The sequence below is a fragment of the Malaya genurostris genome, chromosome 2, assembly GCF_030247185.1.
Source record: "Malaya genurostris strain Urasoe2022 chromosome 2, Malgen_1.1, whole genome shotgun sequence".
NCBI classification, from domain to species: domain Eukaryota; kingdom Metazoa; phylum Arthropoda; class Insecta; order Diptera; family Culicidae; genus Malaya; species Malaya genurostris.
Genome location: NC_080571.1, coordinates 316,341,787 through 316,360,692, shown reverse-complemented (window position 1 = coordinate 316,360,692; position 18,906 = coordinate 316,341,787). Strand labels below are relative to the sequence as shown.

The window sequence follows — 18,906 nt, the reverse complement described above, 5'->3', positions numbered from 1 at the left end:
AACTATCATAGAGCTAATTGGATGGATTACAGATCTCACATTGAAAATCATGTGGATCAGGAAACTATTTTAGAAAATTCTGCGGACATCGGCACAGCAATTGATAATTTGAATCATTACATTATCGAAGCTAGAAATCTTTCAGTTCCCGAAGAACAAACTAAATTAAATTCTCCTATCATCGATGACAATCTTCAACTGCTCATTCGGTTGAAGAATCTTCGTCGACGACAATATCAACGTTCTCGTGATCCTGCTATGAAAAGCATAGTAAAGGATTTACAAAAAAAAAGAATTAAACATAGATTTAGTCTTTTGCGAAATCAAAATTTCGCTAAAGAAGTTGAACAAATTAAACCATATTCTAAACCCTTCTGGAAACTTTCTAAGGTTCTTAAGAAACCTCAGAAACCAATTCCTGCCCTCAAGGAAGGAAATCAAATACTTCTTACAAATGGCGCAAAAGCTCAAATACTTGCTCAGCAGTTCGAGAGTGTCCACAATTTTAATTTGAACGTTGTGAGTCCTATTGAAAATGAAGTCTCACTGAAATATGAGCATATTTCAACCCAAGTGTTATCATTAGCTTACTTTCTTCTATCAGTAAACTTTTTGAAAAGCATATCTTGTTGAGAATGATGTCTCATATAAATGAGAATTCAATTTTTTTACCAGAGCAGTTTGGATTTCGTCATGAACATTCAACTACTCATCAACTTGTCAGAGTAACGAACATGATAAAATCAAATAAATCTTCTGGGTTATCACCTGGAGTTGCTCTTCTAGACCTAGAAAAAGCATTCGACAGTGTTTATGACAAAGGTTTAATAGCAAAAATGGCTTTAGCTATCAGAATTGTAAATCTTTCAATTGTATAATATTTTCACTTCTGATCTTCCAAATCTACCCGTTGGTTGTCAGAAAGCGCTATTCTGTGACGACACAAGTCTGTTAGCCACAGGTAGAAATCTAAGAGTGATCTGCAGTGGCCTACAAAGAAGTTTAAATATTTTCAGTGATTATCTGTCAAAATGGAAAATTAAACCAAATGCAGCAAAAACGCAATTAATTGTCTCTAAATCAACCTTTCATTAGGGCCTATAAGCAAGTGACAGTTTCTCTTTGTTTACTTTCTCTTCTATTAATTACCAAGCGGTTTCCACGTTTATCACTCAACTCTTTGCATATAATGATACCCGAAACTTTCGACTTTCAAACAGTGTAGTGAAATCAAAGAAAATCCTTTTCATCACATCGCAATAATCGGAAGAGAGAATGATTAAAGAGAAACTGTCACTTGCTTATACGCCCTAATGAAAAATCAACCGAGATTTTTCCTCATAAGCCAAGAGCTTCTTCACTTAAACTAAACAATAATCACATTCTCAAATTGAATGGCTTGGAATTGACATGGTCTGATTAAGCAAAAACTTAGGTTTAACGTATGACAAAAAACTCACTGTCAAGGATCACATTGAAGGAATCCAGGCAAAGAGTAATAAATATACTTAATGTTTATATCCTCTTATAAACAGAAATTCTAAGCTCTGTCTAAAAACAAATTGTTAATTTATAAACAAATTTTCCGACCAGCCATACTTTATGCAGTACCAATTTGGTCAAGTTGTTGTTCCACCAGGAAGAAAAGGCTTCAAAGGATTCAGAATAAAATTCTGAAAATGATTTTGACGTGTCCTTCCTGGTTTAGTACAAATGAGTTACACAGACTCACAAATATAGAACCATTACATGTAATGTCACATAATTTTATAAGCAAATTCCGACAAAAATCGATGCAATCTTCAATTGAATCGATTCGCTCTCTGTATTAGTTAGTAAGTTAGTATATACGTTCTTTTACCCTATTACACAATACAAGTAGGTTTAGAATTTTCCACACAAAAAACACAGAATTGCGGAAGCAAATGATGTCTTCATGGTAATAATCAAATTATGTATATAATAGGGCTGAAAAATCACCACTTGTGGCGGAACACCCAATTTAAATCGTAATAATTTAATTTTAACTCATATTCCAATAAATAGTTATTCAAAAAAAAGCGTATCGTGCAAAACTGACACATACGGAATATGTCCAGTGATTGAGTGCAGTGGGTTTATGACATGTTTTGTTCGCTAGTAAAACAGACACTAAATTTCTATGGTTATAAACCGTGAGTATTTTTACTGACTAATACGAGGTCTGTTCAAAAAGTACCCGGAATTCTCATTTTTCTAAAAAAATATTTATTTATTCGTCTACATCTATATCCCCTTCAAAGTAATCCCCCTAGATATAATACACTTATGCCAGCGTTTTTTCCAGTCTTCGAAACACCCCTGATAGTCACTTTTTGTAATGCTCTGTAGCACTCTCAGCGATTCTGCCTTTATCTCTTCAATCGATGAAAAACGCTGTCCTTTAATGGGTATCTTCAACTTTGTGAACAGGAAAAAATCACACGGAGCGATATCAGGTGAATAAGGAGGTTGGGGCATGATTAAAGTCTTGTTTTTGGCCAAAAAATCACGAATAAGCAACGATGAATGAGCAGGCGCGTTATCGTGGTGCAAAACCCATGAATTGTTTTTCCATAAATATGATGGCATGAGCCAACTGATATGCCAACTTCATCAGCAACTTCTCTAATAGTGATTCGGCGATCATCCATAATCATTTTTTCCACTTTTCCCACATTTTCATCGATTATTGACGTGCTGGGTCGACCGGAGCGTTCGTCGTCTTCAACGTCTTCGCGGCCATCTTGGAAACGCTCATACCACTCGTAAACACTTGTTTTTTTCATAGCACACTCACCGTAGGCTCTCTGTAACATTTCGCACACTTGGTTACACTTTATTTCATTTTTCACGCAACATTTAATACAAATTCTTTGACTCTTCAATTCTTCCATTGTTTAAACTAACAAAAATCGCCGAGCTCAAAAAAACACGTCTACACCAGCCGCTACAAGACAGAATGTAAACAATGAATACAGCTGAAAATTTCACCATATATTAGGGACATATGTACCAACACAATAAAAAAAATTTTGACCACCGGACTCTCCAGACGCGCGCAATTAAAAAATTCCGGGAACTTTTTGAACAGACCTCGTATAAGAGAAACACATTTATGGAAATCGTTTAAGACGGTCAACTTAGTCAATCAATTTATAACCAAACTGATAATTTATATTCTCGCATATAGCGAAATTGTTCATTCTTTGTTACCAACCAAAATGTTTGACATAATGACAACTCTTCATATAACTGATTCCAACTATGCATCAATTTATATAAGAACTAAATAATATTCAAACAATTGTTTTGTGGAATTACAAGTGTGAAGTGCATGTCAGTATGTAAGTGAATAATATGTAATATTTTGTCATGCATTTTTGAAAGAATCATAGTTTTTGTTCACGCTTTGCTGATCACTAGCTCGTAAGAATTCGTAAAATCGAAGATGACGGCTTTCGGTTTGTAGATATTTGTGATATTTGTGGATCGCTATACAATTTGTATTTTCGAGACGGATTTGACAAGTAAGTTATTGAACTTAATGTCATATTATTTCCTAACTTGAATTTAGAAATCCTAGATGACTAAAAACTAATCGGTCTTGTCCCGTTTCTAAATTAACAGGAAAACAGCTTGGTTAGTGCTATGGTTTTACTGATACTAAGAATTCGTCCTGGGCGGGATTCGAACATAGTTTCAATGAAAAATTCATTTGAAAATCATAGCCGGTAAACTGATTTTTAAGTTACTTAAATTGAGTCTCAAAATATTATTTCATCTAACTGCAAACTGAACTGTGAGCTTTCGATCATAAATGTTACAATGGAAATTCTGTCACAAGTGCAATTATCACTACATAATAACAGATCGACTGAAAAGTTCGTATCGTTTCTATGAGAGGGCGCCATTAGAATTAAATCCATACCATTTTCAGTTAGTACCAACCTTCAAAAGATACGTGTATAAATTTGACAGCTGTCTGATTATTAGTTTGTGAGATATTGCATTTTGAGTGAAGCTACTTTTGTTATTGTGAAAAAAATGGAAAAAAAGGAATTTCGTGTGTTGATGAAACACTACTTTTTGATGAAAAAAAGTGCCGCCGATACCAAAAAATGGCTTGATGAGTGTTATCCAGACTCTGCACCGGGCGAAGCAACATTTCGTAAGTGGTTTGCAAAATTTCGTACTGGTCATATGAGCACCGAAGACGATGAACGCAGTGGACGTCCAAAAGAGGCTGTTACCGATGAAAACGTGAAAAAAATCCACAAAATGATTTTCAATGACCGTAAAGTGAAGTTGATCGAGATAGCTGACACCCTAAAGATATCAAAGGAACGTGTTGGACATATTATTCACGAATATTTGGATATGAGAAAGCTTTGTGCAAAATGGGTGCCGCGTGAGCTCACAATCGATCAAAAACAACAACGAAAAACCATGCTGAAATTTAACGAATTGGGCTTCGAATTGCTCTCTCATCCACCGTATTCTTCAGATTTGGCCCCCAGTGACTTTTTCCTGTTCTCAGACCTCAAGAGAATGCTCGCTGGTAAAAAATTTAGAAGCAATGAAGAGGTAATCGCTGAAACTGAGGCCTATTTTGAGGCAAAGGACAAATCGTACTACAAAAATGGTATCGAAAAGTTGGAAGATCGCTATAATCGCTGTATCGTCTCTGATGGCAATTATGTTGAATAATAAAAACGAATTTTGGCAAAAAAATGTGTGTTTCTATTAAACGATACGAACTTTTCAACCGAACTGTTAATCTGTGCTGTTGGTGTGACGTGCCTGCGTGAACCTGTTTCGTTGAACCAATAAATTAAGGTCAATGGAACTATTCTTTGACGGACAATATACTTACTTTTCGTCGGTGGTTGTTTACGATCTGATGCATCTGTTTTCCAGCACAAATAACCGCAACTAAACGCGTAAAACGTTTTCTTCCCCCTCGGAATCCTGTCAGCAGGTGGTAAAGATTAGCGATTCAGTACGCGGCTACCGTCGAATGCATCGACGCATTTTACGGTCGTTATAATTTTACTATTCACGTCACGTGGGTGCTCACTAATCACTATTATAGTAGCTGTAACGCCGTTTGGAGGTGTCATAATTTCTATACTTAATGTGCAATACACTGAGCTAGATCTATTCGTTCACTTCACTTCTTCTTCATCATCATTGCGTCGCCATGACACCACCCACCGGTGACTTGAGTTAATGAATTTTTAACCAAAATTGTTGTCTCTTTCACTTGTGTCGTTGATATTGTTTGAACATTTCAATTATTTTTCATTACTTTCTTCAGCACAAGTACACTCACACACACACGCCAGTTAGCCGAGCATGCATCGTTGAGAAGCGTTCCATTAATTCTCGATCGTGTCACATTTATAACTTTCACAACAACCGTTCAACCGTCCGGGATGGGGGAGTTTCGTAACAATCGCGGGAAACGGTTCATCGGCGGACGGCGTTGGGTTATTTTTAATTGCAAATCTCGAACTGGGTTTCCGGTGAAATCGGCACTGCAGCAGCGTTGTTCGCCATTACCATCATCCATTCGCCCGAACAGAGACAGGTCATGCGATTCGAACAAATCGAACCAAATTGAATCAATCAAACGATGTCAAATCTGAAATTGGAGAGAGGTGAAAATTGAGTGAAAACGGGTGATGTTGGTTGGTTGGGCGGGAAAATTTGCTTAGCGCCTCAGAGACTAACATGACAAACAGCTGAGTGATTCTGATGGATTGTTGGAATGTTAGTCCTGGGTGGGGTTTCAGTAAAAAAAAACTCATTAAAACTTCAATCAGAGTTAGAGAGCTTACTGATTGTGGTGCTTCAAGGGATGAACTTTTATCAAATGAAAATTCTTGACGAAAATTTTAACAACCTTTAGTAATGCAAAATGTAACACCTATCATCAAGGATCAATCTAACTGAACCGCACCACTGGAAGCATTCAAAACTTCAAAGAAAACCATTTCAGTGCCGTCAGTAAGTAAGCGATGTTCCCTTCAAGATACCGTGAACTTTTGATGGTGGTAGAACACTCTGCTCGTACCTATTTTGCGAGCAGCAAAAGTAACGAAAATGAATATCCACTTGAGTTCCGTTATTCACATCAGCGAGACACGCCAAACGTGCACTCCATCGGGTAATTGAATTTACAGGAAAATTTGCCGGGATCGTTGGCATTCCCCGGTACGAATCGCGACGGACGCCGCCATCGCTGCCAACTTGGTTTTATATTGAATTAAATGAATGGAGTGTGTTTTCGTTAATTTTACGCTCCTTCCCAGAAGAACCGACAAACACGAGCGCGGTCGACTTGTTATCGCAGATCGGCACAGAAACGGATCCGTGTGGTCATATTTTCCTACAGCAAACAGAAAATTTAATTTTCCAAGCCAGAAGAAGAAATTCAACACCTCCTCCGTCGGAAGCTTATCCTGTTGAAAAGGGAAGTTCCGTTCGATAAACACCAGGATCAATTTTAATCCAGTAGCCAATCTCACTAAATAATTGGTACGCAATTTAAGTTTTAATCTCGTTTAGCCTGTTATTTCACACTCAAACTTTTCGGACCGAATGGAGAACGATTATCTATCTAGCAAATAATAATAATAGTAATAATCGAATCCACCCTTTTTGAGGTTGATGATGGTCAAGCGTCCCAGAAAAGGATACCGATGTCTATTCATTATTATTGGTGTGTCATAAATGTCAACCCCATGTAATTTGCAAAAAAATATTCTTTTTTGTGATGAGTGGGATTTATCGAGAAAACACCTTTCCAAAGATTTTTTCTGATACAAATGAAAAGTAAACTTATTGGATGCCCATCACCATTGCGATGGTTAGGCTCAACTTTTTCTTTGGCAATTCCGAAAAGATTAGAAAACTGTGGCATTGTAAAATTAAGTGACAAGGATTGGACACTTGAACTGGATACATTATTCGATTAATTTGAGAGTGATTTCAGGCCCCCTTGACCAATATATAGAGAAAAGGGTTACGTTCGAAGGTCAATGTGTGCAGTCACGTACCCAGACGGGGGGCCCGAGGGGCCCTGGCCTCACCCGAAATCAGAAACAGAATCGAAAAATGATATTTGAGCTGTTGATTCTGTAGATTACATCGTGAGGTAGAGGTTTGGAGAGTCAAAACGTAATCATCAAAACTCCACTACCAATAAATCATGCAGCGGCAGGCCATACGAAGTAGAACAGAGTCAAAACCACATAAAATGGAGGATGGAACCGGGGTGAAATAAATAACAACAATAATAATAATAATAATAATAATACATAAAATACATGAAAAAGTAGTTTTTGTAGTAAATACGACTTACTTTACTATGGGGCGCCTTTTCAAAATGCACCCTTTGAAAGAGTGATAAGTTTTTGGTCGTGAATATCTCTTGTTGTATCTAACAAATCAATATTTAGTGCAAATCTAGAACAGTTTGGTTACTGTGAAATTCACAGTAATCGAGATCAAGTGAAACCTTCTTTGTTTTTGCGAAAACTGTGAAAAAGGGAAATGCTTGCATAATGCATACAATTGATCAAATAATTTATAATCGATAGTGTTAAGAAACATGTCAGTTGTTTTCGTATTCACGACATCCAGTTATGTCTCTGACATTACCCACCCGCCTTTTTGAAGCTGAACTACTGTAGTGAAATTTTTTGACGACTAGAAGAGTCAAGACCTGAGTAAAGGTAGTATGGATTTTTTTTTTGTTCCGACTATAGAGATTTTAACCTTAAGGTCATTCGCCTTTTCGAACTAGAAAAACTTTCTGACCCTATGTGCGGGGTTGTGAATCGAACCCAGGCGGGTTGCGTGAAAGGTATCTTACTTACCCATCACGATATACCAGTCCCCAATATGGAAAAATGTTTTATTTGATAGAGCGTTTCACTCGATATTATCGTGAGATGGGAAGCGTTACGTTAAGTTAAAGAAGCTAGAAAGTGTTGCACACGATAATTGTCTTAAATTGAGGGTTATAAATCATATGAGTTATTTTGTGGAAATTATGAATTTTTAAAAACCGTCATATGAGTTAGATTCTTGCGGTAAACGAGTTAAGATGCATTACTGTTTTGTATATTATAGGTGTGACGAAGCGTTACATGCGTTACTTTTTTATCAGTTATAGGCGTTACGAAGCGTTACTTTTTTGTTAGTTTTAGGTATTAAGAAGCGTTACATGCGTTACTTTTTAGTTACTTATAAACGTTACGAAGCGTTACATGCGTTACTTTTTTTGTAAATTATAGTTGTTACAAAGCCTTACATGTGCTATTTTTTTGTGAGCTATAGGCGTTATGAAGCATTACATGTGTTAATTTTTTGTCAGTTACAGGCGTTACGAAGCGTTATTTTTTGTAAGTTATAGGTATTACGAAGCGTTACATGCGTTACTTTTTAGTAACTTATAAACGTTACGAAGCATTATATGCGTTACTTTTTTGTCAGTTATAGACGCTATGAAGCATTACATGCGTTACTTTGTGGGAGTCAAAGGCGTCACGAAGCGATATATGCATTACTTTATTGTAAGTTGTAGACCTTATGAAGCGTTACATCATATCATTGTGAATCATAGGCGTTACGAAGTGTTACATGGGTTACTTTTATGTGAATCATAGGCGTTAAGAAGCGTTATATGGATTCCTTTTTTGTGAGACATAGACGTGACGAATCAGTACATGCGTTACTCTTTAGTAAGTTATAGACGTTTCGTAGCGTTAGTTTTTTTCAAATCATAGGTGTTACGAAGCATTTCATGCGTTACTTTTGTGAATGTTATAAGCGTTACATGCGTTACTTTTTGTAAGTTGTAGGCATTACGAAGCGTTACATATGTTTCTTTCTAGTGAGTTATAGGCGTTACGAAGCGTTACATTTTTGTAAATTATAGACGTTATATTTTGTAAATCATAGGTGTTACGAAGCGTTTCATGCGTTATTTTTGTGTATGTTATGAGCGTTACGAAGCATTACATGCATTATTTTCTTGCGAGTTATAGGCGTTACGAAGCGTTACAAGTGTTACATTTTTGTAAGTTAAAGGCGTTACGAAGTGTTACATGCGTTTTTGTATGTTATAAGCGATACGAAGCATTACTTTTTTGTAAGTTATACGCGTTATTAGGCGTTACATGCATTACTTTTCAGTAAGTTTAAACGTTACAAAGCGTTACATGCGTTACTTTTTTGAATGTTATGTCTATTGCGTTACATTTTCGTGAATTAAAGGCGTTACAAAGCGTTACATGTGTTTCTTTCTTGTGAGTTATAGGCCTTACGAAGCGACACATTTTTGTACATTAGAGGCGTTTCGAAGCGTTATATTATTATAAGCGTTACGAAGCGTTACATGCTTATTTTCTTGTGAGTTATAGGCGTTACGAAGCGTTACATGCATTATTTTTTGTGAGTTATAGGAGTTACGAAGCGTTACAAGCGTTACTTTTTTGTAAGTTATAGGCGTTACACGTTACGTTACGAAGCGTTGCATGCATTACTTTTCAGTAAGCTATAAACGTTACGAAGCGTTATATGCGTTATTTTTCTGTATGTTATAGGCGCTACGAAGCGGCGTTACTTTTTTGTATGTTATAGGCGCTACGAAGCGTTATATGCGTTACATTTTTGTAAGTTGAAGACGTTACGAAGCGTTGCTTGTGTTACTTTTTGTATGTTATAGGCTTTACGCAGCTTTACATGCGCTACTTTTTAGTACGTTATAGACGTTACGAAGCGTTACATGCGTTATCTTTTTTGTAAGCTATAAGCATTACGAAGTTTTGCATGGATTACTTTTTAGTAAATTATAGGCGTTACGAATCTTTACATATGTCACTTTTTTGTAAGTTAAAGATGTTATGAAGCGATACATTTTTGTAAGTTATGACATTACGGAGCGTTACAAGCGTTACTTTTTTGTAAGTTAGAAGTGTTATGAAGCGTTACACACGTCACTTTTCTCTGAGTTATAGCGTTTATTGCGTTACTTTTTCGTGAATCAAAGGCGTTACGAAGCGTTACATGGGTTACTTTATTGTGAGTCATAGACGTTACGAATCGTTACATGCGCTACTTTTTAGTTGTAGGCGTTACTAAGCGTTATTATTTTGTGAATCAATGGTGTTAAGAAGCGTTTCATGCGTCACCTTTTTGTATGTTATAAGCGTTGCATACGTTACTTTTTTGTAAGTTACAGGCGTTACGAAGCGTTACATGCGTTACTTTTTTTTAATCATAGTCGTTACGAAGCGTTACATGCATTACTTTTTTATTAAATAATAGGTGTTATGGAGCGTTCTATTTTTAAGTTGTAGGTGTTACGAAGTGTTACATGCGTTACTTTTATGTAAGTTACGACCCGGTACATGCGTTACTAGCTACTGACGTTACGAAGCGTTCCAAGCGTTACTAGTTTGTAAGTTACATTACATGTGTTACTTTTTATAAGTTTTTTGCTTTTTTTTATTATTTTTACCCATCACACTCACGCGCACCAAAGAGCTCCAATTCGTGGAGCTCCCTGGTAGTGGACGCAAACTAATCTCAGCTCAAAAAAATAATAATGATCTAGCAATATACTACTAAAAGAAAGTCTATCGTAACTATACAAGAATGAATTACTGTTGACAGTTTGTGAAACAAGGAGTACATTGAGGAACTACAATAATTAAATATCTCGCTCAGTCTATGCTTAAAATAACGCTTCAGTCTAGTCCCGAATAAGGCACGGCTGGATGTTCTTTGTATGTCAAGTGGAAGTGCGTTATATTTTATTCGACCAACAAAAAGAATCCTTTTATGACCAACGTTTGTCAAAATATATACCCAAATATTTGAAACAGTCAACTTTTTCAATAATATAATGTCGCAATTCAGGATGCCAATAGATTGGTGTTATTTTTCTTATAGACCAGAAAATCATATATTTAGTTTTATATGAGATTTAGGGACAATAAATTTGCACTAAAATATTGATCTAAAATACTTAAATCGTTCTCCATGGAGTTTATAATAGCATTTATGTCATTGTTAGGATAAAAAAGAGCTGTGTCGTCCCCGCCGAATTCCCGTGAGATGCAGGTTACCTATATCATTAATATACAAAAGAATTAATAGTGATCCTATATTGCTACCCTGTGGCACTCCAATGTTTATGGCAGCAAGATTGCTAGAGTCGCCCTCGATGGACCCGAATTGTTTTCTGTTTGTCAAGAAGCTACGAATAATAGAGTTAGCGATGCCCCTGATGCCGTAGCACTAAAGTTTGTCCAAGAGGACACCAACCATGTTTTTATGGTCAATCTCGCTCATTATATTGTCTACTAATTCATTGATAAAGGTATGTGTGCCTCGTTTAAAAGCCATACTGAAATTTACGAAGGATTTCTATGAGTTACAGACTTTACAATGCGTTACAAGCGTTACTCGTTTATAAGTTACAAGTTATTCCGTAATATGCATTACTTTTCAGCCCTGGCCTCTCCCGAAATCAGAAACAGAAACGAATAAAGAGTTAGAGAAATATTATGGGACTGTTGATACTGAAGATTACACCGTGAGATAGAGGTATTGAGAGTTACGTTATGGTCAAAACTCCACTGCCGAAAAAATACGCAGCGGCAGGTCTTATGTCGCAGAACAGAGTCAAAACCACATAAAATGGAGGATAACATCGGGGTAAAATGAATGACAATAATAATAATACATAAAATTGTACTGGACGACCGGAAGGAGAAAGTACGCGAGCATGCCCTAGTTAAGCAAGATTCTGCAGATGAGAAAGATATCCTGCCGCTGGATCCCGCACATACTTATTTAGGGCTAGAAAGACGAACGCAAGCGCACTTCGAGTACATTTTTGGCTGAATCCATTATTATACGTCAGATAAATAGAATAATTACCTAACAATAGACAGAAATCAGCACGATTATTTCGAAGCGGCCGGAGTGCTTCAAAGGGTGTCTCAATGGGACGGAATGATCACAAATTGGGTTTTCTGGGATAGTATACTTTTGGAGAACTGTTTTAAATAAAAAAAAGTAGGTATTAGCGTGCAATAATGAGGCGATTGAAGACCGACACCGCAGTGAAATGGCCTTACATGAAGCATCGCTACCATAGTTAATATCAACGGTTTAGGCTTCAATTACTTGGGCGTCACTTGTTCATTCGAGTTGGATTCGTCGTACTACTATCTGTACTCAAACATTAATTTATCTCTGAGAAATTTATGTAATGTTCGTTTTGGAATTTCAGACCACTACTTCCGAAATCTGATTCCGAAACCAGTATAGCCAAAGTAAATTTGTATGAGCATCTACTAATATGATCTACAAATTTAGAAGATGTTTTCAGAAATCATTTTACTTCTTTTCAATCCAATGTCAAAGCAAAATGAAACCAGCAGCAATTTAAATTTTACAGACTCTATTAGCTTCATCAGTTTTGTATTTATTATATCAGCCTAAGTAAAGGGATCAGAGTACAAGGCATTGGTTTTGCCATACAGATTTAGTACGAAATAACAAGGTTTTAGTAGCACATTTAGCATCTAAAAAATCTGCTACACTTTCCCTCATAATCATCGTTTTCTTCTGGATAGAGCTTTGATTATCGCGGAAATTAATCACTGTACACACAGATATGCAAATGACTACTGAATCAAAAATACGCCTTAATATAGATTGAATTTTCTGGAGATATATCCATAAGGAGGTTGAGGTAGCATCTCTAAAAGGTATCTCAACATTTCCAATAAAACCAATCTCGCTCAATACATGATACGTCATTCGCCACTGGATTCAATTATTCCTAATTAAAGCAATTCTTCCCCCTCGGATGCTAGCAGGAGAAACTTTTTCATTGCAATCAACACGTACGACTGACAATTGTGTGGAAAAGCATCCGTCAGACAATAACATCAAAGCAGAATCGATGCGACGAATAATCTAGGCATTATCGAGTTTTTTTTTCTGTACCTCCAAATGAATGGAAGCGACCCACTCGCAACGAAACAGATCAGACAAAGGAAAAACCGTACTCTTCCTCGCCATTTGTCGTGAAACCTTGATTACTTTCCACGCCAACACATAAATAAGCGTCCTACTGACCTCCCTTCATCTCTCTCACTCTTACACCCACTCACACATACACACACGAGCGCATAAAGAATCATTTGACGAAAGTAGTGATAGCGAAAATGTTACACATTTGATGCCAACAAATAATACGAATGAGGAAAGTTCATTTCCAGCGTATCCTGCTGGGGACGCCGGAGAAGCCCGCTGTGTCACAGCCAATCCTTCTGCAAATCATCATCAACATCTATTTTCATTGCAACTCTCATCTTTCGTACAGTTTAGTCCGATTTATTGGATTGCCAACTTGGAGAAAGACTCCGGCTTGATCTGCTCGAACTGAAGCGAAGACTCCGGCGCGGAAGTTCGAGGAAAGACAAATATTTATTCAACTCCTCCCTTGATTTAGTCCCGTCGAAGTATTTCTTCTTCCGTTCTTGCACCACTGCAACATCGACAGTACTGCACTTGTTCGCAAATGATGGTACAACTTGGCAATGGGTGCTAGCATTTGCCAGGTTAGTTAGAGCAATTGTCTCATGACGACGTGTCTCTGGAGCAAAATGGCACTGCAGTAATATTGTTTTCCGAGAGACGTGTAGAGGACGAACTTTGCCCATCGTCAGAATTCCTTCCAGCGCACTGGTGCTTCACAGTGAACCGAAACTGGGCCACATTCCGCGAAGACATCGATCTTACCGAAGGCTAAACTTGACTGTAATTTAGATGCGTTTGTGTGTCTTCCACCATCCTCGACAAGAAACATAGCATAATCGATCAACGTTTTTCTTTCCTGGAAAGGAAACTAACCGTCCAAAGATGGGACGAGCTGCACTGAACCGGGTGTGTGTACGTGTGTGTGTGTGCAGATGACTCTCAGAAGCGAATAGTTTTCGCTTCATTTACCCCAGCGACCATCATCAGTCACCATCAGGTGGCAATTAGGGACCCCGTTCACCCGATTGCACGGTTTCAAGTTCTTAGTTTTATCGTGTAAGTTCGGTGCTTCAGCTTGCGACAATAAAACTGTGTGCTTCTTTGTTCGAATGAATTTACTAGATAACCAGAAGTAAGTGATACTTTGTACACAATTGCAAATATGGTTGATGAGTCGGGGGTCAACGCTTTCTCAAAAGTAAAGTCATTCAAAGAATGACTTTCGCTGAAACTATCAGTACACAAAGAAGGACAAAGTTTTTCTTCAAACACTTCAGTAACAAACAAGAATTTCTGAATCTTAACCCAATTTCTGAAACGTTCACAGTCGAGTGAATTCTTGACGCTTGCCATTCAAGTTAGAAACTTTTCCAATTAATACGTCGTTCAATGTCGATCACAATTAGAAGTAAATGATCCGGCAGTAATGTAGGAACAGTTGAGATTAGTTGGATGACGATGGGGCTGGAAGTTTGTCTGAAAACTGAAGCCCAGCCATATCTGCTGTCTCGAAAACCCGGTGTACTTTCAACTTTAAGTATCAATTTGGTATATTTATCACAGCTTAGACTTGATATTCAGTGCTGGGTTTTATGATAATTACTCTATGGAAAATATACTCACGTCTTGAGTTTGAAAGTATCAAAACTACACAGCACGAAAAAGTAATGTAAATTTACGTCTCTATAGATGCACATAAAAGAAGCGTCGCAAATGATCTAAATTTACATCCCAAAAAATGTAAAAAATGTGTCATGTCAGTAATTCTATAGATAATTCAACTTAAATTGACATCAAAGCAGACAGAAAGCTAACATTTAAATCAGGGGTGGAAATAAGCAAATTTTTTGATTCACAGTGAATAAAAAAAGTGAGTATTATCTTTTCATATCATATATTTATTGTTGATATTATAATGAATTTTGAAACGAATGATTTTTGATAAGATAAATTTTGGTTTTACTTAGAATTTAAAAAGACCAATTTTATTTCCCATAATTTAAACAATAATCGCAATTTTAGTTTTGTTACCCAATTTCTTAATTCACAGTCTTTGGTTTTTTGATTCACAATCGGAAATCTTGATTCACAGTTTCATGCGCAAAATGAGCTTATTTTCACCTCTGATTTAAATGTTAATCGATGCGATATCAAGTCTTCACTCACAAAATACGGCGTGTTTTGTTTTGCGTCATGCGTAATTTTCATTTTTTTTAGAGAGTAACAAATCCATATTCACCAAGCTCTGTTCAATGTCTTTTTGTTTCCAAGAAAAACTAATATTAAAGGATAATGCAGAGAGTTATCAGAACATCTACGCAAACAAACTGTTAGGTATTTTAATTTTAAGGGCTAAATAAGTGCAATTAGTTACTCTGTTAAACTACTTGTCAACATGCATTTTTTATCCTAGGGGCTGTCCATAAAAGACGTCACGCCGCAAGGGGGAGGGGGTGTTTCATAAAACGTGACCTTTTGTGACAGGGGAGAAGGGGGGAGGTTTTTGGAATGTGACGTCCAATGTTTTCAATGAGCGCATTTTTGAAATACCTAATTATATTACTGCTTTGCCCTATTTCCTGAAAAAATCTCCACAATAAACGTTTCCATTCTATAGGAAAACGTGTATTTGTTGATGTAAAAGCTTCTTCTTGTAAATTCGGAAATGAGTGATGCAGGAAATCATTTCTGTTGTGATCAGCAAAAGTGCACGGAGGAGCAAGTAAATTAGCGAAATTGATAAATTTTGCCAAATATGAGTAAAAAAGAAAAAGATGCCTTCAAACGGTTTAACTTAAGTTATACACTGACATTTTTTTCAGTAATTTGATTTTCTAGCATTGATAATAATTTATCATAAGAATTTCTCTTATCTGATTCTGATGCAGTTTATTCAATTGTACTCCATTTGAAAAAGGGCGGGAGATCAACGATTTCAGACGTAGATCATGTCATGTCTTATCTTGATCATATGCGATTTTCCCCCACCAACATCAAAGCTTATCGAGTCATCCAATGATTGAACTTACATAAATCAAGAATCATTTTAGCTCAAAATAACTACCCATTGTGTGACGGAAGATCAGTACCGATATTGATCGATATGATTTAAAATTCACTGATCAACTGATCTTGAAAAGATTCTTCGGCAGTGATCTCGTTTTGATGAGGTTTTGGTCTTTATTTTCTCAGCCCTGTATGCTACACTAAGGAAATATCATACTTTACCTAAAACAATAATATATCTATATCGATTTTTCCCTCATATTTGTATGGTTTGTCATACATATTGAGAATGTATTGAGATGAATTTTTTTTATTTTGAATTCGTGACATGTGACATAGGGGGGTGGGGAGTCTTTGCTTCTGTGACAATTTGTGACAAAGGGGGGAGGGGGAGTAAAAAATTGTCCAAAAAAGTGTGACGATTTTTATGGACAGCCCCCTATACAATACTAATGAAAGCTAACTAATCTATAATAAGACACTGTTAAATCTAGTTTAAAAAAAAGGCTGGTGGGTAATGTCAGAGACATAACTGCATGTCGTGAATACGAAAACAACTGACATGTTCCTCAACACTTCCGAATATCAATTGTATGAATAATACAAGCATTCCCCTTTTCCACATTTTTCGCAAAAACAAAGAAGGCTTCACTTGATCTCGATTACTGTGAATTTCACACAGCGAAAAGTGCACAAATCTAACCAAACTTTGAGAGCAAGAAATCCAAATAGTCCTTTAGAAAGTTTTTAGAGCCATTAGAATGGCTGATTTTGTGTGATGCTCTCCACCGTTGTTCACTTTTCGTTGTTTTTTCACCAATGCAAACAACTGGCAACTGTGACGTAATCGCTCTTGTCGGAAGCGAAATTAGCTTTGCAAATGACACAAAATACAATTTTTGTTAAGAGGTTTCTTTTTACGTGATTTCGTTTGTAGCTTTTTCAATAATGGGCGGTCCTAACGGCTATAAAAATAGCCGCATATAGAATTTTAATGTCGATTATTTAATTTTAGATTTGCATTTTATTGAAAGAAACTATCAGGATGCTGTACGGGATTCATTCCTGCCTTTCATAAGGACCAAATTGTGGAACTCACTACGATATTAAACACTGCTCGGAACATTTTTCTCAAACGATTTGTTGTACAACAGCAGATATTTTTTTCTCTTTCTCAGAACGCGTTCTGATTGGCGCGCCTTATGAATTATCCTCTTTGATACTCGTTTATACCAAACATTTCACAAAAGTTTAATTTTGAATTATTTGAGATTATGTCACACAACTGAAAATTTTATCATAAAATTGTGATCATATTTCCGATGGCATGTAGCAAAAATTATGTTGATTCGTTAGATACAACAAGAGATATTCACGATCAAAAACTTATCGCGCTCTCAGACGGTAAATTTTGGAAAGGCACCCCATAGTAAAATAAGTCGTATTCATGACGAAAATTTCGCTACAATCTTCGTTTAAAAGATCAGTTTTTTTTTCATGGAAAAAGGTTGAAATTTCAGTCGTTTCCAAAAATTATCATGCGAAGACTGTCCCAGAAAGTATGGACGCAACCAAAAACCGCTGTCATTTCGCAATGGTTCAGAATCTGTCAATTTTTATGGCTGCGTCCTGTTGTTTACACTCTTCTCTAACCACTTGTGCAGTTGTTTATTCGTTTTCATTGGTTTGTTTCGAAATGCGTGGACTTTCAGAAGAACAACGTCGAAAAATTGTGTACAAATGGTGCACAGAACGCGGACTGAGAAGGATAGCAAAAATGGAAGGAGTAAGTGAAAAAGCCGTGCGAAATGCAATCAAGAAGTTCGGTGAGGATAACACCTTTGAGGATAAACCGAAAACGGGTCAAAAAAAAAAGGTCCTGCTAACCCTAAGTTGGATAAACGTATATTGGAGGCGTTCGAGCAAAGTGACCATAATGATCATACACACCAAAAAAAAATTGAATAATACAGGTAAGGGGCTGTCCATAAAAGACGTCACGCTTTTTTTGGCGATTTTTGACTCCCTATCCCCCCTTTGTCACAAATTGTCACAGAAGCAAAGACCACCCACCCCCCCTATGTCACATGGCACGAATTCAAAATAAATAAAATTCATCTCAATACATTCTCAATATGTATGACAAACCATACGAATATGAGGGAAAAATCGATTTATTACATGCTGTCATTAGATTAAAAAATATCCCTAAAACTACAAAATCATCGGAATTATTTTATTAATATCAATTATATAAATTAACAAAAGTATTTGGTTGGAATTGATGAAACATTTAAATCATCTGTTTTATTCCTCCTAGGGGTACACAGATATATTATTGTTTTAGGTAAAGAATATCTAGCTGATCTTCCGTCACACAATGGGTAGTGATTTTGAGCTGAAATGGTTCTTGATTTATGTAAGTTCAATCATTGGATGATTCGATAAGCATTGATGTTGGTGGAGGAAAATCACATATGATCAAGATAAGACATGACATGATCTACGTCTGAAATCGTTGATCTCTCACACTTTTTCAAATGGAGTGCAATTGAATAAATTGCATCAGTATCAGATAAGAGAAATTCTTATGATATACTATTATCAATGCTAGAAAATCAAATTACTGAATAAATTGTCAGTGCATAACTTAAGCTAAACCGTTTGAAGGCATCTTTTTCTTTTTTACCCATATTAGGCAAAATTTATTAATTTCGCTAATTTACTCGCTCCTCCGTGCACTTTTGCTGATCACAACAGAAATGATTTCCTGCATCACTCATTTCCGAATTTACAAGAAGAAGCTTT

The 18,906-nt window shown here is 36.4% G+C and overlaps 1 protein-coding gene across 1 annotated transcript in view; it reads right to left on the bottom strand.

Moving 5' to 3' along the window:
- The window catches only part of LOC131431202 (calcitonin gene-related peptide type 1 receptor), a 228,978-nt gene that overhangs the window by 108,141 nt on the left and 101,931 nt on the right, over positions 1–18,906 (bottom strand). The window contains exon 3 of the mRNA XM_058596780.1: positions 4,895–5,665. The gene's annotated coding sequence lies outside the window, so the exon portion shown is untranslated. The remainder of the gene's footprint in view (positions 1–4,894; positions 5,666–18,906) is intronic.